This window comes from Artibeus jamaicensis, unplaced genomic scaffold, assembly GCF_021234435.1.
Source record: "Artibeus jamaicensis isolate MK-2021 breed Jamaican fruit bat unplaced genomic scaffold, CSHL_Jam_final contig_465, whole genome shotgun sequence".
NCBI classification, from domain to species: Eukaryota; Metazoa; Chordata; class Mammalia; order Chiroptera; family Phyllostomidae; genus Artibeus; species Artibeus jamaicensis.
The window spans coordinates 30,330,088-30,354,985 of record NW_026521843.1 but is presented as its reverse complement, the minus strand read 5'-3'; the positions used below and the strand labels follow the sequence as shown (position 1 = coordinate 30,354,985).

Sequence of the window (24,898 nt, the reverse complement as noted above, 5' to 3'; positions counted from 1 at the left end):
TTTATAGGAACTCAAATACACATGTTTAAACTTTAAACATATTTATCATTGTATTACATGTATTTAATAAAAGACTTTTTGATTGAGAATTAATGATTCTAAAAGTAACCAGTTTACCAATAAGGAATCTAGACTTTTAGTCGCTTGAAGTTAATGACCATGTCTTTTTCATCTCTCTGATCTAAATTCTTAGAACAGCTTTTGGAATAGAGGTGATGTTCAATTCTTGTATTCTTATCAGTAAAAGTATTCTTGTTGGTGAAAGAAGTAGCTTTCCTCAAATTACATGGTATGAGGACTACCATATAACATTCCTAAGTACTGATCTGCCACCTGGGCAAAAAAAAACCTCTATGTTTTTTCCCTTTAATGATTTTTTTCATTGTACACTCTATATTTTTATACACCCTTTATACACCCTATAAAGCAATTACTTATATTTAATAATGTCAGGATGGGTGGGGTAGGACAAAATGGCGGCTGAACTACAACCCAGAAAAGACAGCTGACATCAAACCAGAGAGCCAAAAGGGCGGGCTTTGCCAATCCGCATAGCAACCAGAGCCTGAGGAGAACCACCAATGATATACTGCTGCTTTGTTCAAAGGGGACCAATCCCCAGCTCCCACAAAGAGAGCCAACCAAAATAAAACCCCGCCACATTCCCTGCTTGGGCACACTTCCCTGGCTCCACTCTGCAGACTGGAGAACCTCTCCTGGGTGGGCAAACCCAAATAAAGCTCTATACTGCCTAACTTTGTGGCCGATTGGCATTTCTTCTTCAGTGGAGCCTAAGAAAACCTTTCAAATAATATCTACATTTCCATAAGTCTTGGTATTGGCAGTAATATTGATCAATCCTCCTACTGAGGACACTAAAAAACTCAACAAAATATAAAAGAATACCATCTCAAGGCGTCAGAGAGCTTACAAAATAGGAATTACCAGGCCATGACCTGAGGAACAGTGGAAACCCAGGAAGGTTTATTTTCCTTTCCATAGAAAGTTGCTGAGAGGATGAATGAACAGAGATGGGGGCCGGCCATTAGAGTTCAGGGTATGTTAAGGGATGAGGGCAGGAGAACTCTATTGAAGCTCCATTGCTTTGGATTGGAAATCCAAATGGCTATATCCTAGAAGTGAAGGGGCTACATCTATTTTAAATCAGCTCAATTCCAAGATTAGAGTTAGGTAATTTCTTTGAGTTTGGACCCCCAAGCCATTGGCAGAAGCAAACTAATGTTCTACTACATGTGGAGGAAAGTAATATCATCATTTATATAAATAATGTTACAAATACAATGTCTAGTACATAGTAAGAAATAATTAGTCACCCAAGGAAACAAGAAAAACATAGCAGAAATACCAGTGAACAAAAACAGGCCCCAGAGGGATTTGGATAGTGAAATTATCAAACAGTTTTCCCCCTCTAATTTTGGAATTTCTGATCCTTGGAAAGAGAATCAAGTAAAATCTCAAGTTCATTGAGAGCTTGGTTCATTACATTACACTGAAGAAATAAATATTATATTGGTCTTACATAGTCTTCAAGTATATATTTAAAGAGGTCTTTTTTGTATTAGTTTCCCTGTCACTTCAGTTCCTTTGTTATGTATGATTGATGTTTTTTCCTATTAAAATCTAAAGATATGGAGATATTTTGCACTTTAGCTTTGATGAAAAGTACATGATATGTTCAGAGCTTCCCCAATATTTTTTTATGTTGGTAGCTATGTAAGTTAAGAATAACATGGCACAGAAACAACAATGGGGAAAAAATGTTTGCTTTTGTTTTCAAAATGAGTTTAGCATTTTGGGTTGCCATATATCAGTTTTTAAATTTGGTGCTCTGCTAATTACACTCTGGAAAAGCAAGTTAACAGAGCTTGAGACCTGCCCTTATATGCAGTAAAAGATAATTCTGTATAAGCATATCAGCCAGTGGGGTAAAAGTCATTCTACTCTTCTTAATTTAGTTTATATTGAGGAACAGTGTTTGGTATTTGGACCCAGAAGGTCAGAAATAAGATGGACTTGTGTGTTATTTTTCATCCCCGTTCTGTATTCAGGTATGTTTCCAACTTTATATTATCACAGTAGTCACAGACATGTTTGCGTTGAGAAATTAATCCTAAAGTGTTGTTATCTGTCATTTTTGACAGATTGGAGTCAGCCTGATGTTTTAAATCTTCAGCCCAATATGAAAACTTAAGGACTTATTGAACTTTTTACCATTTTACTGAAAATACTAAAATTTACTTTCACAGGGGTTTTTTTTGGGGGGGTTGGTAATCTATGCCATGAAACTTAGAAACCACTGAAAATCAAGGGACATTTTGTATGCAATTTCTTTTTCTGGTGCTATGTTACATTGTATAGACTATTAATGCATGTCCATTGATATAACTGTTCAGGTTTTATTGGTGACATTAGATTAGTAGTTGCATTAAAAGCTAAGTTCCCTTTGTGATTATTAATTGAAAAATAACAAATGCATACTATCTATACCTAAATATAACACATGATTAAAAATTTAGGCAAACAAGTAGAAATTTAAATAACCAGATGGAATTTTAGGACCAATAAATTCCCTAATTGAAAATAAGAAATTGATGCTACTATAGCATATTAGACACAGATAAAGATAGATTTAGTGAACTATAAGATATGTAAGAAGAAAATAAAAAGAAGCACAAAGAAGAAAAAGGATTAAGAATACAAAAAACAGGACAGGCACCTGGAACATACCATGATTATGTGTAATATACATATAAATGAAATTCCAGAAGGAAAGGAAAGATAGTATTGGGCAGAAATAATATATGAACTAATGAATCTCCTTCAGGATAAATTTTTTTAAACACACACAGTTGACACATAGACACATCATAAAAAAAACCGCTACAACTCCAAGTCAAAGAGCAAACACTTAAGAGTAGCAAGAGAAAATAGAATTGATCTTTAAGGGAACAGTAATTAGATTTGCAACTAACTTTTTAAAAGAATTATCTGAAGCCAGAAACTGATGAAATTATAACTTTAAAGGACTGGAAGCAAATATTTTAAGAATGAAGATAAAATTAAGACATTTTTAAACAAACAAATTAAAGTATTTGTCACCAACAGATTCACAGGGGCATTCTTTAGGCAGAATGAAAATATTCCAGTTTTCAGGTCAGAGATACATAAGGAAATAAAGATCAATCAAATGATAAATATGTAGATGAATAAATTAATGTTGATATTGTCTGTATAAGGCAATAATAGTAATGTCTTCTGTATATAAAAATACAGAGCAGTAGTATAAAACTCAGGAGAGGGTAAATGAAATCAAGTGTTCTAAAATCTGTGCATTGTCTTAGAGAATGGAAAAAGTTACAATTAATAGTAGACCCTGGTAACTCAAGAATCCATCTTCTAAGCTCTAGAAGAATCATTAAGAAAAATTTTTAAAAAGACTATGTGTATTAGTCAAGGTTCACCAGAGGAACAGAACCAACAGAATGTGTGTGTGTGTGTGTGTGTGTGTGTACATTCATAAAGAGAGAGACTTATGTTAAGGAATTTGCTCAAGTGACTGTGGAGGCTTAGTATGTCCAAAATCTGCAGGGTAGGCTAGCAGCCTGGAGACCCAAGCAAGAGCTGCAGTTTGAGTCCAAAGGCAGTTTTCTGACTGAATTTATCCTTGCTCAGGAGAGGTCAGTCTTTATTCTTTTAAAGCCTTCAACTGATTGGATGAGGCACACTCATATTGTGGAGGGTAGTCTGCTTTACTCAAAGTCCATCAATTTAAATGTTGATCTTATTGAAAAATATATTTACAGAACCATCTAGAAAAATGTTTGAATGAATATCTGGGCATTTTATATGACACAGCCAAGCTGACACAAAATTAATCATAAAGTGCAGCTTCTAATCTAAAAGGGGGAGAAAGGGAATGGGCTAATAAAAAGAAATCAATCTAAATGCAAAGTAGGAGAAATATGAGGGCCTATAACAGGCAAGATAATTAGTGAGATGGTAGATTTAAACCCAAATATATCACTAGTTACATTAAATGAAAACAGTTCTTAATGAAAAAAAATTGTTTTGGTTACCTATTGCTATGTAACAAACTACCTCCAAATTTGGTAATTTTAAACTACCACCATTTTATTATATTTCATGATTTTGTGGGTCAGGAATATGCATAGGAAATGAAAAGAATGGCTCATCCCATCCCTGGGCAATGACTGCTAGGGCTGAAACATCCTGGATAGCTCCTTTACTCTCATGTCGGGCACCTCGGCGGGGATGGCTCCAGTGGTGGGGGTTCGCAGGACCAGCTTGACTGAGACCACAAATATGGGTCCTTCATGCTCACTGTTGATTGGGTTCTTTGGTTTTTATTCAAGTGGTTTCATGACTTTCTCCTCTGCATATAGTCTCTCCAGGGAGGTAGTGTTTCCAGAAGGACTTGGAACTAGCATATTGTTACTTCTGCCATATTTATCAGATAAAGCAAAATGCAAGTCCTCCCCAGAGTCAAGGAGAGGGAACTATACAAAGGTATAAATATTAAGAGATACGACAAACCTGGGGCTACCAATCCATTTAACCAGCTAGCATAGATTGTGACACACTGCACACACAGACAAGATCAGCTACATGCTGTTTACAAGGGATACCCAAGGGATACAAGGGATATCTGGAACATAAAAATGCAAAGAGGTTGAGCCCCAGCTGGTGTAGCTCAGTTGGTTGAGCATCACCTCAAGAACCAAGGTCCTCAGTTTGATTTCTGTTCAGGGCACATGCCTGGGTTGCCTGCATTGCAGATTCAGTCCCTTGGGGCGTGCCTGAAAGGCAACCAATCAATGTTTCTTACATCAGTGTTCCTCACTCTCTCTTTCTCCTTCCTTTCTCCTCTATCTAAAATTTAAAAAAAAATATTTTTAATGCAAAAATGTTGAAAGAAAAAGAATGGAAAAGAACTAAACCATATATTATCAAAAGAAAGCTGGAATGGCTATATTAGTATCAGTTGACTGTAAGACAAAAAGCACTACTGGATGTAAAGGGAGACTCTTCATAATGATAAGGATTTAATTTGCCAGGAAGATAAAAATTCCAAGTCTTATTCCCCTAATAACATAACCTCATAGTACATAAAGCAAAAATTACAGCACTATAAGGAGGCATACAAAATTGACAGTTTTAGCAGGAGATGCTAAATATATTCATTTACTAAAAAAAAATAGGCAGACAGGAAATTTAGTAAAAATATAGGTTTGAACAACACTGTTAGCAAGGCTAAGTGTGAAGGCAGATGAGTACATTTCTATAGTCCTTTAGATATGAACAAATTTATCAGTTTATATTATTTCTGTTTTGGCTCATGACATCTGAGGATCCTGAGTCTTAAGGCTGGAGAGAACCTATCTATCCTTATGTTAAAGAGAGTATTTACCACATAGACTTTTACCTTATTCATTAAATAACTTATTAAGTTTGAACTATGTGGCAGGCCCTGTACTTAGCACAGAGATGGAAACTATAGTTAAAAATACAGACGAACAAATCAGAAAATATATAATGTGGTATTATAAGTGAAGTGATAGAACTTTACATTAGGAACTGTGGGAATAGAGTCCTAACTTAGCCGTAGGAGATGATGCCTGAGCAAAGTCTGAAGAAAGAAAAGAATGTGAAAGAGAAGTGGCAATGTCAGGGTGGAGAGTGGAACCACACCTAGCAAAGCCTAGTTGTAAGAGAGCATGATTGTTGTCAGAGAACAGCCAATTGCTTGGAATGTCTGGAGTATAAAAGGTTGCTGGAGTTAAGAGTTATCTGGTTGCAGGAAACAGAAAGTCATGCCAGTTGGCTAAAATAAATGAGGAACATGTATAAAAATAGGCAGGGATTATGTGAGACACAACTGTGGGAAGCACAGACGGCATTACAAGAAGTCTCGTTCCCCCTTTCTCTTTCTCATCTGATCTCTAGTTTCAGCTTTTAAAAATATGTCTGCTTTATTCTGTCCACAGACTGTCTTCTCTGCTCACTTATCTGCTTGCATGAGGGCTACTACTGCTGTGCCAAACAGTGGCCCTAGCTCTTCATCTCAGGCCACCACCCAGTTTGCCCAACTTTATGGCTTACAGTTATTACTTAGTCTCAAGATCCCAATTCCATATTTCTAGGAGTTGTAATCTGACTGCTAAAGTTTCAACATGCGTGTAGATCAGAGGTCAGCAACATGGCCTGGGGCTGGGAGTAGGTATAGGCAATCTGGCCTGCCTTCCACTTTTGTAAGTAAAGCTTTAACAGAGCACAGCTATGCACATTTATTTATATATTGTGTATGGCTGCTTTGGCATTCAAATGACAGAGTTGAGTAGCTGTGACAGAGCACCGATGGACTGCAAAGCTGAAAATATTTACTCTTTAGACCTTTACAGAAATAGTTAGTTGACCCCTGCAGTTTGATATGGAAATGTAGGGCCCTGTAGAGGATTAGTGAAGGTCAACTCTGGTAATTGAAGCTCTGAGAGGTTTTTTGTGGGGAAAAAAAGATAATGTGGGGAAATGGCAACTGAGGAAGTATTTTGAGAAAAGATCAGCCTGAAGGCTTGAATATAGGGAAAAAAGTAATCAGTCTCAAGTATACACTATATTTTGTACACAAAGGTTGGAAGAGTGCAAGACAGTTATGTCTTAATCTGGAGAAGTTCATTAAGATGCTAAATTTAGGAGAGTGTGCCACCCTAACTACCTTTAAATAACTCACTGGTGGCAAATTTCCCAGACCCTGCACAGTTAGCTCTTGCTAGATGAACTGGCTGAGGCACAATGTTCGCTTTACAAGATTTTTAAATGCATGTCCAGAAGGTTAAATGTTGTTTACTTTTCAGAGAGAGAGAGAGTGTGTGAAAATAGGACCTGAGAGAATGAGACAGATAGATGGAAAGATAGAGGCAGACAGACTGAGACTTGCGGGCAGGGGAGGTTTAAATCTAGAATTTACCATTTGGTAATCTTAAGATTGTTGTGGGGAAAACCTTTCATAAGCAGTCTTTGGTTGAATAGAAAAATGATTTGAGTTTTAAAAATCTTAGAGATCATCGTGGTCCAATTCCCCATCAGGGCACATGCCTGGGTTGCAGGCCAGTTCCCAGCAGGAGCCAGTTCCCAGCAGGGGATGCACCAGAAGGAAACCATACATTGATATTTCTCTCCTTCTCTCCTTCCCTTCCCTTCTAAAGATAAATAAATAAAATAAAATAAAAATATGAGCTTAAAGAATAGACAAGTCTTCACTCATGTACATGAATTAAAAAATTCTTTAAAAAAATCTTAGAGATCATTTTAGTCCTTGCTACTCAAAGTGTTCTCTGGGCACACTCAGCATTAGCATTACTCAGGAGCTTATTAGAAATGCAGAATCCCGGGCCCCACCCAGACCCACTGAATGAGAATTTGCATTTTTAAAGATCCCATAGGTGATTCATATACATATTAAAGCATGAGAAATTCAAGCACTGAATTAGAATAGTTTTTATGCCCTTCGAAGTAGAACAGTTGTGGGGATTTTTGTTTGAATGAAATCTTACCTGGAGTCCAACTCTATTAAACAGATCAAAGTGGACCTGCTCTGGTTGATGATGGGCAGATGCTGAAAGGCAGAGAAGGGCTGGAAAAAACTAGGCATTTGCATCCAGTGTTCCTCAAGGAACATAATACTTTGAAAACTACTGATCTAATGGAATGAGCATAAGTATTGATAATACCAGAGTCTTTAAGGCCAGGCTTTGTCAAACTCCCAGGTCCTCTTCTGCTTCCACCTTATTGAGAACTTCTACTATAATTAATCCCTATCAGAGATGGGATGTGTCCTGCCTTTAGACAGTTGGAATTTTTAAAGACCTAGAAGACACTGTTCTAGATCCCTTCTCTCAGTTTACAGATGGGGAAACTTGGGCTCAGGATGTGACCAATGAAGATCCATTAAAACACAGGCACATTTAAAACTACACTGATTGCCAACAAAAGAAGCTGCTATAGATTGTTAGCGTTTTCCCCAAATTCAGAAGTTGAACCTTAATGACCAATGTGATGCTATTAGAATGTGGGACCTTCGGGGAGTGATTAGGCCATGAGAGTGGATCCCTAAGGAGTGGGATTAGTGCCTTTATAAAAGAGACCCCAGAGTTCCCCTTTCCCTTCTACCAAGTGAGGTTATGGCAAGAAGATGGCAGTCTGTGAACTAATAGTTCTCATCAGACACCAAATATCAGGACTTATTCAAACTCTATTAACTAACTAAATTGAACAGTAACACAAAAAAATGGCATGGGATACAGAACAACTGGCCTGGATTTTTCAAAAAATGCCGATATCATGAAAGGCAGAGGAATTATGTCAGATTAAAAGAAATTAAAGTGGCACAACAATCAACTGCTATGCATGATCCTGGATAGGATCCTGAATATAGTTGGGAGAGTCTTGGAGGAATGCCATAAGGACATTATTGGGAATATTACATAAAGTACTTATGGACCATAGATAGATAATAGTATGGTATCCATGTTAAATTTTCCATATAACTGTCTTGTGGAAAATGCCTTTATTCTTAATAAATATATATTTGGGGAGAAGTTTGCACATTTTCTGCAATTACCTCTCAACTAGGTCAGAAAAAAATTATGTGTTTAGAGATTATGGAAAAGTGATAAAGCAAATGTAGTAAATTGTTAATAATTGGTGAATTTGGGTGAAGGATGTAAGGGAATTCTTTGTCCTCTCCTCATGTTACAGAACAAGAGGTCCGAGGGAGGGGGGGCAGTATTTGGCCCACCTAGGGATGCCAAAAACTGCTACACAACAGGGGGCCCCTCCCAAGGACGGTATACTAATATCTACTGGGCTCTTCTGTCTGCTGCCAGTTGGAAAGACATCTCTCAATGCCAGAGATTTGTGAAAAGGAAACAAAATGTTTATTTAATGCTATTCAGGCCTAGCGCCTACACTAAAATATCAAAGTCCTTTAGGGTATACACCTACAACCACACAGCTCCCACTTCTCCCACTGTCCCAACTCTGGGTACCGTAAATCAGGAAAAGACCACACGTCCCTTTTTCAGGCCACTGGCACCGTCAGCTGTGTCACTGTGCAGGATCTCGAGTTAATCCAAAGTACTGTGGTACCCTCTCATGGTCCACTGGCAAGAGTCCTTTGTACCCAGTTCCAGTCAAAGTCTCTCCTGCTTTCCAGGCCACGCAGCCAAAGAGAGCATCCCAAAGCCACATGGGCTTCTTCTACCAAAGCTGCAGGGGTTCGCACTCCACCAAAAGCATGTGGCTTTCTTCTTCACCTGGCTGCAGGGATCTCCATTCTGGCAAGGCTGCATGGTTTTCCCTTTCACCTGGGAAAGAGGGGTTCCGCACTCTGCTGAAACCACATGGCTCCCTCTTTCACCTCACCAAGAGGGGGTCCTCACTCTGCTGAAACTGCGTGGCTCTCTCCTACATGACTGCAGGGGTCCTCACTCTGCCCCAAACTGCGTGGCCCTCTCCTCACCTGGGCAGTTGCCCCTCATGTCCCGGAGCCAATCTTTTCCAAGCTCTCACACAGACACTCTCACTCAGGGACGCAGCCCCTAGTTACATCCTGGGTAGAATCCACTCTCTTCTCCCTGGCTCAAAACTTGGCCACAGCTATTTAACATATCTATGAAACCAGTTAAAGGTTATAGATATGTTAAATAATCATTCCAGAGGTTAGCTGCAAAACTGTTGCTATGCAAAACGGCTCTCAATGGCCCTGGCTCTATTTGTCTCTTCCCCCTGGGTGGGGGGGCGGTTGAGGACATCTTATATGTCTCTCCAATATTCCTATACACTTTGAATTCTGGACATCATTCCAAATCCTTTTTTGGAGGGGCCCCTTGGCTGCACCCTGTATCACTCACAATTCTTTTGTAAATTTAAAATTATTTCAAAATAAAAAGTTTTAAAAAATAAATACTTAAACAAAATTCTCCCTCTGTCCCTTAGCTTCAGCCAGGATCAAACACCACTACCAATACAAATAGAAAAATCAACTGGAGAAATAAAGGAAATAAATGATTTTTGACTTAGTACTGTCAGGTACTGTTTTCCTTTGTTTTATTTAATTCTTATATGACTCTTAAAGCACTGCTTCTTGACCTCATCTGCACATTACAGTCACCCAGCATGCTTTAAATCTCCCTATACCCGGGTAACAACCACACTGGTGAATTTAGAAGCTCTGGTGGGCGTGGAACCTAGTCATCAGTATTTTTAAAGCTCTCTAGGTAATTCCATTGTGCAGCCAAGGTGGAGACCAGTGCCTTGCATCTAAAGCTTTATTATTGCCCTTTTACAATGGTCAAGGTTGAGGTCCAAGGAGATTCAGCAAATTTCTCTTGGTTACATAGCTTGTGGAAGTGGCAGAGAGAATAGAAGTGGACACCATCACACAGAGAAGGAGTGGGGGTTACTGTCGGACCCCATTTTGGGGCTCTCTTCACCACATGTCTCTTTTCAGGTCTTCAACTGGCTTTTCCAAATCTGACCTACAGGCAAGTAGCTGAGCTGGATATCGCAAAATACAATCAGGCCTGCTTTGGATTTTAAGGAACTTACAAAATTATAAGAGCATATGAAGAAAACCAGTGAATAATAAAAATTCTATAGAAGTGCTTAGGTGCTTTTTGAAAGGGTAAAATCAGCCGATGGGAGTAATTTAATCAAGAGCGATTTCTTTCTTAAGTGATTAAGAGACATTAACATCAGTAAACATTTCTTCTTTTGGAACATATCTCCTTTCGACTTCTTTTCAACTATGTTCCTCTTTGCTCCTCCTTAAATTTTCCTCAGCTAGACAAAACAGACCTAAATTTTTAAATTGTAAAATAATAAATTTTGAAAGGCTTCACTCTAAATTTAGAGTAATTAAATCTTTCCTTTAAGCCCTGTTTCTCAATAACTTATAAGTCATTACAAAGAACTATGTCCTTTGTTTAGTCCAACTGTTAATTTTGCATATTGCTGAACAGATAATATTAATATGTAATTAAACCTTAATTTTTCTCCCAAACATTTAGTAACAAACCTTTTCAAGTACTATGTAAGCTGAAGAGGAAATCTGACCCACAGTTTATCACTTGGCTCATTAACATACTAATATGGCTACAATTTGCATTTGGCTAAGGGGGTTTTCTTTCACCCCTGCGATCTCGTTTGAGAAATATCACAGTTTTTGGTGGGTTTTTAAAACAATTGTCTATCTACACAAGGGAAAATAGGTGATGTTGATACAAGAAGCTTGGAAGTGAATTAATTGCTCTGAAACAATCCATGTTGGTTTTAGCCCCTTAGATAGTGTTATTTGCACAGCTCTCACAAATGTTCAATTCACATTGCATTTAACATAATCAACCCTGAAACATTTCTCACACTTCCTAATGAGTGATTCCTTTATGAGTGATTCCTTTTTTCCTTAATCTCAAATTACTTATATCCTGCAGTAATTTAGGATGGCTCTACGTGAATAAGGGAGAGTGTGGTTGGGGTTTTCCAATAGTTTTTCCAGGTAACTAATTCAGAATGAATTAGCTGTTTTCTAGCCAGTTATGGTGCAAAGCATTTACCTTGATGTGGATACACATAGAAAGGAAATTAACTAGACCATGTTGATGGCAGTCTTCCTGATAATTGAGACTTTTTATTATTAAAAATGTAATTAAATATTTTAAGTAATAACAAGGCCTGTAGCAAAAAGCACACACTGTATAGAGAAATGGGGTATCTGGTGTAATGAGGCCACTGATTTCTGTATGAGCTAAAGACTGAATAATTGTGCCCCGCCCCACCAATTCATATGCTGAAACCTAATCCCCAATGGGATGGTATTTTGGAGGTGGGGACTTTGGGAGGTGATTAAGTCATGAGGGTGGAGCCCTCATGAATGAGATTATAAAGATCCAAGTGAGCTGCCTTCACTCCCAGCCACAGTGTGAGGACAAAACAAAAGAGATGGTGGTTTATAAAATAAGAGCTGGGTCCTCACCAGATACCAAATCTGCCAGTGCCTCAATCTTGGAATTCCCAGCCTCCAGACTGTGAGAAATAAATTTCTGTTGTTTGTGCTACCCAGTTTATGATGTTCTTATAGCAGCCCAAATAGACTAAGACAATATGTACCAGGTGCACCAGTATAAGGGGACAGGTATTTCACTGGGTAATAACATAAATATAACATATACAACAGGACCTTGAATAATGTCTTTCCATTCCACATCATTTTGTTATACTGTTGATGAGGGAAAATAATCAATTCCTGGATGTGCAAACTCTGTGTGTGGTGTTTGCGCATTCTCCCATGTTTGTGTGGTTTTTCTTCCAGAACTCTGGTTTCCTCCCACGTCCCAAAGATGCACACATTAGACAATTGATGTGTCTAAATCATCTCAGTATGAGTGAGCCTGGGGTGGGAGGGTGTGAATTCACCCTGCAATGGAAGAGTGTCCTATGTAGGGCTGCTTTTGGCCTTGTACCATGAACTGGAATAAGTGAGTTGGAAAATAATTAGGATATACCTAACTCACATTTATTTCAATGTTTAGTATTTTAGGTGTTTGGGGGTTTTAGTTAGAAGTTTGGTGATGTTTTTGTGACCAGAAATATGCTATAGGAACTTAATCCTTATTTATATCAATAATCATATGGTAAATTGTTTTAAAGATTTTTACTTATTTATTCTTAGAGAGAGGGAGAGGGAAGGAGACAGAGAGGGAGAGAAACATTGATGTGCGAGAGAAACATTGATTGGTTGCTTCTGTAATGCACCCTGACTGGATACAGGGCCAGCAATTCAGACATGTACCCTGAGTAGGAATTGAACCAGTGACCTTTGACTTTGTGGGAAGATATCCAACCAACTGGGCCACACCGGTCAGGATACTGACAACTTACTTTGTGTGTGTGCGTAGTGGGGGTTCAGAAGGAGTCACACCAAGATGTGCCTCTGTGGTATATAGACTAGTTTGAGCTAAAGACAATTTTAGCTCAGGGCTCAAGAGAAACTTCTGCTCCTCCTTTAAATGCCTAGAACTTGAATTAGGAGCTTTGCCAATAATAGATCACTAGAGATCTATTTTGACCTATCTATAGGGCAGGGAAAACCTCTATTTATTAAATGTCTCTTCTTATCATTCTGCAATGAGCTTTTACAGCCCCCAAGGCAATTTACTTCATCTCCAGCTCAGAATGTCATATATACCCACCTTTCCTCTCTGTCTCTAAATTTCTCATGCATGTGCGGGTCTCTGACTTTCTCACATTGGTGGGGTTCCCATAGATACATATCTTAAATTTAGTTATTCTCTCTTGCTAATCTGCCTTACATCCATTTGATTATTAGACCAACCAAAATAACCTTGATGAATGAAAACATTTTTTTCCTCCCCAATATGATATATATTTGTCAAAGCAATAGAGAGATATGATCAGATTACTAAAGAGGAGTAAGAACAGGCCATAGGAGAAGGTTGCCTGAGGCAATGGTAAACAGTATAGGGTAGGACTGGCTAAGAAGCTGACTACCTCAGAGTGCATGGAATTATGGGCCAGAAGAGTTAAAATAAAAGGAAGGCAGAGGCTGGCTTTCTGGCCCTCTTCCTTGAGGATGCACGGATGATTGTGTTGCAGCTGCCTGCATTTCCCAAAAGATGGCATTTTGGATGAGAGAAGAACCTCCAGGCACAGCCTGGATGGGGCTGGCCTGGCAGGAGGATGTCAGGGTTATTCTTTAATTATTCTAGAGGGGACGAATTCTGAGGCAGAAGCCTGCCATTTTTTCCAAAATTGTGTACCTTTCGTATCTTATGTTGCTTTAGTTTGTAAACAAATCCTATAGAAATAAGAATTAAAAACTAAAAGGGGAATGATAGGGAAACTCAGAAGTTAAAGATTTTTAGCCGTAATTGTTAGGCTTAAGTGACTAATACATGTGAAAAGCTGTTGTTCCAAAATTGTGTAGCTTTTGAATAATGATTCCTTTTCTTTATGACCAAACATTTGCCTCTGGAATTTTGCCTAGAGGGTGGCAGCAAGCAGTAGGTTCCACTTGCTGTTTGGTAACAAAAGAGAAACATTTCTTTCTTTTTAGGAAACATCAAATACTTAATAGTTTCCTCAGCTCAACTGGTAAGATGGTCTTTTCCCTGTCCTGGGACAAAGTGCCAAGAACTCTCTTGCAGTGGAGAAGGGATCTGCAATACCTGTCAATTAGTAGTCTAAAATAATTACTTGATAGAGCTAAAATTTCTGGAATGCTAACAAGAGGATTTTTATGTGTGTATAGGCTGTGAAGGTCTTTTTGGCCACACAGGTGACTTGGTTTTGCAAGACCATCTCTTTTAAGAAAAAGTACTTGAGAGTAATTCAGAGGGAGGAAGGAGAATAAAAGAGGAATGACAGTAATAGTTAACAAGCGCCTACTCTATGCAAGACACTATGGTAAATACACTTAACCAATGTTATCCCGTTTAATTCTCTAAGCATAAAATAGCCTAAAGTAACAGTAAACTAATAAAGTAGAGTTCAAACCCAGTTTTATGGGCTCTAAAGCCTGCTTTCTGTTTACAACACCACATTGCTGTCAAAATGTAAGAAGTTTCAAAAACCTGATTAGAAAATGAAGCTGAATATTTTACATTGTGTTGAGGAAAACAGAATAAGGTTTGGGAGTAAATATGTTAAAAAAAGAGTTCAGTGTATTGCTCAGGATGTGGCAGGTGAGGACAAGAAGATAAGTAGAAATAAAGAACAGGAGAATCCAGACTTCTCACAGACTCAGGACTAAGAATAGAATGTGCTTTGGTAACTGAGCAGACCAACAACTCACAGTATAGATTTCTTCTAAGTTGAACAAAGATGAACTGTAAGGTGGTATATGCAGACCCATATGTAGCTATGGTTTTCAAAAAATAGTTTTATCACTTATGGTTGCTTCAAGATTGGCCTAAGTGTTTATGAAATGTCATTGAAAATTTACTAAGAGGAGGAATATAAGAGAAAAGTAGGACTGTATGTAAGGGCATTTCTCTAGAGTATACACAAAGGAATGCAATTATTGGAGCAATGGGTATGTGGATCTGCATGTTAACTGGATGTACCAAAGCAAGGGAGGTTAGTTTTTAGGAAATCACTCCAGGAATATGACCTGGTCTCTCGATGGAAGGAAAAGGAAACTGCCTTCACTCTGTCAACAATTCCCCAACCTCATGAAGAACTCATTATGAATGTGGCACTGGATTCTGGAAGATGCGAATAAATCCTCAGGATGGTTTCTGCCTTTGAGAAGCACGTCACGTGATGTGGAACAAGAGCATGGACCCCTGAAACACTAAATAAAACTTGGTGGTAAGGGGCTTCCTTGGGAAGTAAGAGACAGGAGAGTTGTGAAGAACCTTGTGATAAAAAAGGTCTTCTGAGGGACTTGAGCAGGGCCTAGAAGGACAGGAAGGTGAGAGGAATTAGGTTGGGGCAGATAAGAGAGGGAAAGAGAGACAGGTGAGAATATCCAAGCTTCAGTCTTTTGATCCCTGATGTATATAGTTCCACTGCATTGATTTTAACTGTAGTATCATTGATAGTCCCATGGATGAATATGCCACAATTTATCCATTTTTGTATGGGTTGACATGCAAGTTGGTTCTAATATCCTGTTGTTAAAAACATGCAATAACCATTTTGTGCATGGTCCCTTAAGCACAGGAGGAGAAATTTCTCCTAGGCTTAAGGAAACAAGTGAGTACATGTGACATACTTACCATATATGTCTGATACATACACGAATATACATATTTACACTTAAAGAGTACATTACACTTTCTGGACCAGGTGGAGTAGGAGGTGCCATCATGGGAGTCAACATCCACCACAACAGAGACTGAAAGGTTCTGTGTAAGGAGATCAAGAGCTAGGACACTTACCTAAGGCTGTTGGTCAAGCTGTACAGGTTTCTGACCAGATGAACCAACTCCATCTTCAACCAAGTGGTGCTGAAGAGGCTGTTCATGAGTGGCACCAACTAGCCACCTCTGTCCTTTTCCCAGTGATCTGGAATATGAAGCTTCCCGGCCAGGAGGGCAAAACCACTGTGGCTGTAGGGACTATAGCCCATGACGTGCATGTCCAGGAGGTACCCAAACTGAAGGCGTGTGCACTTTGTGTGAGAAGCTGTACCAGGAGACTTATCCTTAAGGTTTGGAGGCAAGATCCTCACCTTCATCCTGCTGGCCCTGGGCACCCTTAAGGGCTATGGCACCATTCTGCTCTCTGGTTGTAGCAAGGGCCAAGAGGTATACAGGTATTTTGGCAAGGCCCTAGGAACCCTTCCCAGCTACACCAAACCTTACATATACTCCATGGGCCAGAAGTTCTAGCACACAAGAGGCTCACAGGCCAACTGGGGCTACAAAAACTAACCCCTTGTTATTAAAAAGATTTTGGATGCTAAAAAAAAAGAGTATATTACACACATTATTGGTAGGAGTGTAAATTAACACAACCATTTTGAGGGCCATTTGATAATATCCAAGTAATTTACACCCTTTGTTTCAATGATTTTATTCCTAGGAGAAATTCCTTTTCTTGTACTTAAGAGAACATGCACAAAATGATTATTGCATGTTTTTAACAACAGGATATTAGAACCAACTTGCATGTCAACCCATACAAAAATGGATAAATTGTGGCACATTCATCCATGGGACTATCAATGATACTACAGTTAAAATCAATGCAGTGGAACTATATACATCAATATGAATAAATTTTAAAAACAATAATGAGGTATAAAATTGCCGAGGAATGTATTCAAAATGATATTCATATAAAGTTTTTAAAGCATGCAAAATACTCCTTTATATCACCCATGTAAAGTGAAAATATATCACAATACAGTCATCCCTTGGTATCTGTTGAGAGGGTGGTTGGTTCTGGGACACTCTGAGAATACCAAAATCCATGGATGCCCAAGTCCCTAATATGAAATGGTGTAAAACGATACATGCAGTTGACCCTCTGCATCTGTGGATTTGCAATGGCAGATTGAAAATACTGTTTTTAATCTGTGTTTGGTTGAATATGTGAGTGCAAAATCTGGGCATACAGAGGGGCAGCTGTATATTTATTGAAAAAATGAGGGGGACTTCCAGCCAAGATGGAGGCATAGGTAGACACACTGTGCCTCCTCGCACAACCAAAAGGATAAAAACAAATTTAAAAGCAAAAAACAACCAAAACTAACAGAAAATTGAACTGTATGAAAGTCTGACAACCAAGAAGTTAAAGAAGAAACATTCACCCAGACTTGTAGGAAGGGCAGAGACGGACTCATGGCAAGGTGGTGGCTGGAGGACCAGGACAGGCAAGGCAGTGGCTGGACGACTGGGCAATCCCACATTCACATGTGGATAAACTGGGAGGAACAACTGGGGAATGAGACAGATCATGCAACCCAGCATTCCAGCAAGGGGAAAATAAAGCCTCAAACCTCTGACTGAAAGGACCTATGGAGGTGGCTGCAGTAGGTGAAACTCCTAGCCTCACAGGACAGTTTATTGGAGAGACCCACAGGATTCTAGAATGTGTATACAAATCCACCCACCTAGAATCAGCACCAGAAGGGCCCAATTTTATTGTGGGTAGCAGGAAAGTGACTGAAAACTGTCTGAGCACTAGCAGTATTGTTCCCTCTTGGACTCCTCCCCCACAGACAGCACCACAACACAGCCATGTGGGTTGCCTTGCCTTGGTGACCACCTAAGGCTCTGCCTCTTACTATATTATATAACTGGTGTGAGGAAACAAAAAATAGCCCAAATTAAAGAAGAGATCAAAGCTCCAGAAAAAATACAACTAAGCGATGAAGAGATAGCCAACCTATCAGATGCACAGTTCAAAACACAGGTAATCAGGATGCTCACAGAACTGGTTAAATATGGTTGCAAATTAGATGAAAAAATGAAAGCTATGCTAAGCAAAATAAAGGAAAATGTACAGGGAACCAACAGTGGTGGGAAGGAAACTGGGACTCAAATCAACAGTTTGGACCAGAAAGAAGAAGGAAACAGTCAACCAGAACAGAATGAAGAAATCAGAATTCAAGACAACGAGAGGCTTTGGAACCTCTGGGACAACTTTAAACATTCCATCATAGGGGTGCCAGAAGGAAAAGAGGAAGAGCAAGAAATGGAAAACTTATTTGAAAAATTAATGAAGGAGAACTTCCTTAATCTGGCAAATGAAATAGACTTCAGTGAAGTCCAGGAAGTTCAGAGAGTCCCAAAAAAGTGGACCCAAGGAGGGACACACCAAGGCACATCATAATTACATTAGCCAAGATTAAAAATAATGAGAGAATCTTAAAAGCAGCAAGGGAAAAGGAGATAATATCTACAAAGGAGTTCCCATGAGGCTATCAGCTGATTTCTCAAAAGAAACCTACAGGCAAGAAGGGGCTGGAAAGAAGTATTCCAAGTTGTGAAAGGCAAGAACCTACATCCAAGATTACTCTACCCAGCAAAGCCTTCATTTAGAATGGAAGGACAGATAAAGTGCTCCCCAAATAAGGTCAAGTTAAAGGAGTTCCTCCTCACCAAGCCTTTATTATATGAAATGCTAAAGGGACTTATCTAAGAAAATAAGATAAAAAATATGATCAGTAAAATGACAACAAACTCACAGTTATTAACAACCAAACCTAAAACAAAACCAAAAATGAACTAAGCAAACAACTAGAATAGAATCAGAATCACAGAAATGCAGATGATATAGAGGGATATCAGTGTGGGAGTGGAAGGGGAAGGGCAGGGGAAAAGGTACACAGAATAAGTAGCATAAATGGTAGATAGAAAATAGACAGGGGAGGTTAAGAATAGTATAGGAAATGTAGAAGCCAAAGAACTTATATGTACAACCCATGGACATGAACTAAAAGCGGGGAATTCTGGTGAGAGGGGGTGTGCAGGGCAGAGGGGAATAATGGGGGAAATGGGACAACTGTAATAGCTTAATTAATAAAATATATTTTTAAAAAAGAAAAGGAAAAAATGAGTGTATAAGTGAACCCACACAGTTCAAACTGTACTATGTATCATTTATTATGTGATTAAAAAAATGTACGGTAATGGTAACCCTGACAGTGACATAGTTGAATATAGCTGGGAAGGGGCGTTCAACAGTTTGTGTAATATTTTATTTTTTAAACTGTGTAATAAGCATGCGGGTGTTTATTTTGTCAATCTCAGATATTTTGCATGCCTATAGTATTTCAACTTAAAAACATTAGAAGAGGGGAAAAAGACTAAAAAGATACACAGTAAAGAGTTAACAGTATTTATTGGGATTACATGTAGATTAAAATTTCTCCTTTATATTTTTCTATATTTTCCAAAATAAATATATCATTTTAATTTAAAATTTTATAAATAAAAATTCAAACCCAGAGTACACTGTAGAGACATGCTATATTGCAAGGAGCTAGAACAGTAATTGGCACATATTAAAGTCTCAGTAAATATTTACTGAAGGAATGAATGCAACGGATGAACAAATAAATGAGACTTTAGCAATATATGCAGTAGGGAGGAGAAAGCTAGGAATAGTGGAGGTAGTGCCTGAGGCAGATAATCCTGTATGATACAATGTACAGTGGCCATGTTCCTGTTTCTAAGAAATAAATAGCAACTCAAGTATAATATAATCAGATTCATTCTGGCAGGTAAGGTTAGGTGGAGGCAAAAATGTTAATGTGATCACTTTTCTCCACCCTCCTCCAACCTATTTCTACCTTTTTTCCTGTGTTGCTGAGTCCATCATCCCTAGCACTTGAGTCTGCCTGTCACCATCTATAGGACAAGTGGAAATACCTATATATAAATGACATTCATGGTCTGAACAACTAGCCTAAGTAACCTGAGTTGTGTCTAGATATGGAATGGTTAAAAATTAGCTAATTTGCATTGGTATTGTCTTACTCTGGACTGTTATAACAGAGTATCATAGATTGGGTGGTTTTTTAATAATAGGAATTTATTTCGCATAGTTCTGGAGGCTGGAATCCTGAGATCAGGGTACTAGCATAGTGGGGTTCCAGTGAGAGCCCACTTCTGAGCTGCAAACTGTTGAGTTTTCCTTGTGTCCTTATATGGCAAAAATGGGGGAGAAAGCTCCCTGGGGTCCCTTCTATTTGCGCATTAATTCCATTTATGAGGGCTCCACCTTCATGACCTAATGACCTCCCAAAGGCTTCACCTTCAATGCTATCATATTAGGGTTTAGGATTTCAATATGAGTTTGGGGGGTCATTAACATTTAATCCATAACAAGTATCAAACCCCTAAACCATCATCTCAAAACATTTCAGAAAGCTAGGGCTGAGGCACCATAGACAGGTTATTTAGAGTCAGTAATACATTTACTTGCTTTAAATGCACCAAAGTTCTTATACGTCCAAGGAGAATTATTTACCACTTGGTAAGATTCTGGTTTATTAAACTGACAAACGAGGTAATTCTTTGGGCCTAGGGGATTTGAGGAAGATACAATAAGCATCTGCTAAAAAAATAGCAGTAATCTAAATACAGCCAAGTCAGTTGTATCTGTTGTGCACTAATAGAAAGACTCCTGGGTTTTAGCTGATAGCCCACTATGTAATCATCCTGGCTGAATAGCTTTAGATATTTTGTTTTCAAGGGAATGCAGAAATCCTGCAGGTTTAATTGCCAATAAATTAGCATGACCTCTACTCCCTGGCAGTCCTTTTCTACAATGATCTTTTCAACCAGAAAATGAAGAGATGGATTTTACAGGGTATGCGTACTGCCTGTGGTAAGATAACAAAATTACACTTGCTGTTTTCTCTGTTATAGGCTACACTAGATAATGAAGGACTCTATTAATGATATGTTCTGTTTGCTTTTAGGTTATTTTAATCTTGTAGTTATTTCTTTTTGTTGTTATAGAGAGCTTCCTTCCTTCCTTCCTTTCTTTTCTTTTCTTTATTTAAAAAAAAACCTTCTATCACTTGTTAGTTCAATATGTTACCATCACCAGAGATTTTGTTCCCTAGTTAATTCATAGGAATTTGAATTAAAATATTCTGGCTCACTCAAAAAGCTATTTACAAACTGATTGATTTGGATGTTGCTCTTAGCTGATTTTCAGATTTGTTTTAAAAAGTAGCTATTTTAAATTAATATTTCCAATTCATAACTATAACTAATACAGACATTTTAACACTCATCCATACCCAAATGTAAGATAAACCTGCTCTTTGCATGTTTGTTTATTTTAATATAAATAATATTTCGTGGTATATATTTATATGTTTGGATATTTAATTGAACGAACAGTGTAAGAAAATGTCAAAATTTAAAACTACTAAATAGATTCCACTCCTACTTAACTTTGGAGTGCTCCTCCCACCTGTTCTGAGTTTAGGATGATATATTTCTTGGCTGAACCACGGGGAACTATACCAGCTGATTTATTGAGGCTCTAATTCTAAGATCTATGATACAAGCTACTGTATCAAGAGACTATCTTCTTATGGTCTGTGCACTGAACAACACTGTTGTACATTAAAAATATTTTGAGATTTAGAAGATTTTGCAATGATGGAAGCAGCCACATAGTTTTTTACTCTCTCCAAATCCCCACATAACAAGTGGAGCCACTAGATAGCAAACTTCAAAACACTTTTTTGAAAGGTTTTATTTATTTATTTTTAGAGAGAGGAGAAGGGAGGGAGAAAGAGAGGGGAAGAAACATTTATGTGTGAAATATATCTACTGGTTGCCTCTTGCACGTCCCCAGTTGGGGCCCTGGCCCACAACCCAGGCATGTGCCCTGATGGGGAATCGAACCAGTGACTTTTCAGTTCACAGGTTGGCACTAATGCACTGAGCCACATCAGCCAGGGCCCTGAAACATTAACAATAAAATTAAGTGACAGTGTATCCTCAGAAAACCCAAAATACAAGTGGATGAGAACATGCCACCAAAATCTATAAGACCTGCCATTTGTGTGTGAGAAAGCAGAGGAAAGCAATAGATCCTCTGATGAAACTGAGAACAGAATAGAACAGACAACCTGCAGATATTTATTGGGAAGTGCGAAGGACAGACTTGGGAATAGTGCCAGAAATTGGGAGCTGTTTCCTGTGGGGGCAACTTCTCTCTCGAGTCCCCCGGTGCCGGCCGCAGACACGCATGAATGAACAAATATGGCCGAGACAAGATGAGCTCTATTTGGGGAAGAAGAGTGGGCTGTGGCCAGTTTCTCTGGGGAGAAAGGGGCCAGCAGCAGCCAGTTTCTCCAAGAATAAAAAGGCCCCGAGTGCCCTCTTCCATAGCCTTTTATTGGGTTGTAATACACAGGAATACAGGGCAACAAGGATCAAACAGTAGATAACATTACAAAGAGATCTGAGGGCTTCAGAGTCTGAGTCAGTGTCTGTCAGGAAGAGAGTTACAGAAACTTTGGGAGACATACTCATTTCCTCTCCGACCCTTATCATATGAATGAAAGCACTCTTAGCAGAGCAGATTTCACAGGTGTATCAGCAAGTCTTTGTGGTGCCAGATTTTCCCCCAAGACATGCTCTAGCAAGGCAAGGAGCTGCACCCTTCTCCATCAGGTATTCAGGCTTAAGGGGATTAGAGCCAGGAAGTACTTCTCCTAGAGAACCTGGGGACTCCGGCTTTGACAAAGCTGGGGGTGGGGGGCAAGAGTCCACTGCTCTTTGTTGCAGCCCCCCAAGTCCTTTCATGAAGGCCTCCCAAGGGATCGAGTCTGGCTTAGGTTGCCCCCCACTCTGAGGGGTCTTACCCGTCAGTGACTTCCGACCAAGCTCTGGGGGCAGGGAGAGGAACTGAGGCAGCGTTTGCTACCAGAGACAGGCTTTGTCTCCTGCGGCTGGCATTCCAGAGGTCGTCTCTTGCCCTTAGCCACAAGGGGTAGAGATACAATTCCTAAAACTAGGCAGAGCGGTCTACAACAGTTTCCCCCTACTCCAACAGTAAATGAATACAAGAGGCTACACAGAGGAAAGAAAGGACTGGAGCAGTTTGGCCCAGGAAGCCATGAAACTGACCAGCCAGGGCTTCCTTCTAAAATCTGAGAGTGAATTCAAAATTTATCACAATAAATATAATAGAGACAAAGGAAAGAAAAGATCCACAGCCAGAAAGTGTCAGAAAGCAAGCCTTTAATTTGTTAACACTTCGTGGAAACAAAAGGGGGAACTCTGTGAAGTTAACAAAGCTACACTGAACCATACCGCCTTCTAAAAATTCAGAAAAAAGCCCTGGCTGGTGTTGCCCAGTGGATTGAGGCTGACCTGGGAACCGAAAGGTCACTGATTTGATTCCCCATCAGGGCACAAGCCCCAGTTGTGGGCCAGGTCCCCAGCTGGGGACGTGCAAGAGGCAACCACACATTGATGTTTCTCTCCCCCTCTTTCTCCTTCTCTTCCATTCTCTCTAAAAATAAATAAATAAAATATTTTAAAAAATAAAAATAAAAATTCAGAAAACAATTCTTTTCACATAAAATTGAACAACACATCAGCTACCACACACACACACATAATAAGGAGCAGAGAGACATCACTTTGACGAGGACAACACATCAGAAACGTGTCCACAGAACACATCAAGATTATAACATTCAATTTAAAAATAATCTAGAAGATATTAAGAAAAATGATCTAAAATATACTAAGACAGAAAAAAACCAAATTTATTTTAAACTCAGAGTGATAGAAGCTAAAGAATTAAAAATATAAGAAAAATCATTTTAGAAATGAAGTCTTAACTGCAAAGAATATAAAAGAACAAATATATAAATAATATTTTGAGAGAAATAGAAGGTGAAAAGAATAAGAATTTTAAAATTGAAAAAGAAGCTAAAAGAGGTAGAAATAATTTAAGAGAAAGTAACAAATTAAAGGCAGAGGAGATCCAACATAGAGATAATAAGTCCTCAAAAAAGAAATCAAAGTTAGGGAACAAAACAGATACTAAAAAACATACTTCAAGAAAACTTTCCTGAAATTAAAAGAAAAAAATGAATTTAAGTTATATATTGAAAGATTGTACCAGGTGTCTGAGAATATCCACCCAGAACACGCAACACCAAGGTATGCTACAGTAAAATTATTGGGCTTTAAATTTTTCTTTAAGAAAAAGGGGGGGGAAATTTTTTAGTCTCCCAGGCAAGGGGAATGTGAGATTTATTATTTTTTACTCTTCTTTTCTTTTATTGTTGTTATATTATAGTTGTCCCAATTTTTCCCCCTTTGCCCTCCCCTGCCCCACCCACCTCCTGCCTCCATAGTCAATCCCACCCTGTTGTCCATGCCCGTGGGTCCTTTATACATGGTCCTTGACTAGACCCTTTCCCTTCTTTCTCCCCTTGTCCCCCTCCCACCTTCCTTCTGGTCACTGTCAGTCTGTTCCTTGTTTCCATGCCTCTGGCTCTGCAGAATGTGAAATTTATATAACAAACACAGTTAGATTACATCAGACTCGTCAGCTCTTATGCCAGACAAAAATGGAGTAATATATTTGAGGAACTCAAATAAAACAAATGTGAACCAAGAAGTTAGCAAACCTGACCTTCAAATATAAAAAAACTCAGACACATGTTTATCAACATGCAAGAGTTCAGGAAATAATGTTTTCTTTTTCCCTCTTAGGAATCTTCTAGAGAACAAGCTTTAGACAACAAAAATGACTAGATAGATGTTGACATAAAGACCTGCTCATGAGCATTAAACAAATACTTACGTGTAGGTCTAAGACTAAATAAGGGCTAAAA

At 38.7% G+C, this 24,898-nt stretch overlaps 1 long non-coding RNA gene and 1 pseudogene across 1 annotated transcript in view; both read left to right on the top strand.

The window, feature by feature from the left end:
• LOC128627689 (uncharacterized) overlaps nt 1-24,898 on the top strand; it is a 56,934-nt gene that overhangs the window by 2,661 nt on the left and 29,375 nt on the right. The window lies entirely within an intron of this gene.
• LOC119060913 (60S ribosomal protein L18-like) lies at nt 15,930-16,496 on the top strand (annotated as a pseudogene).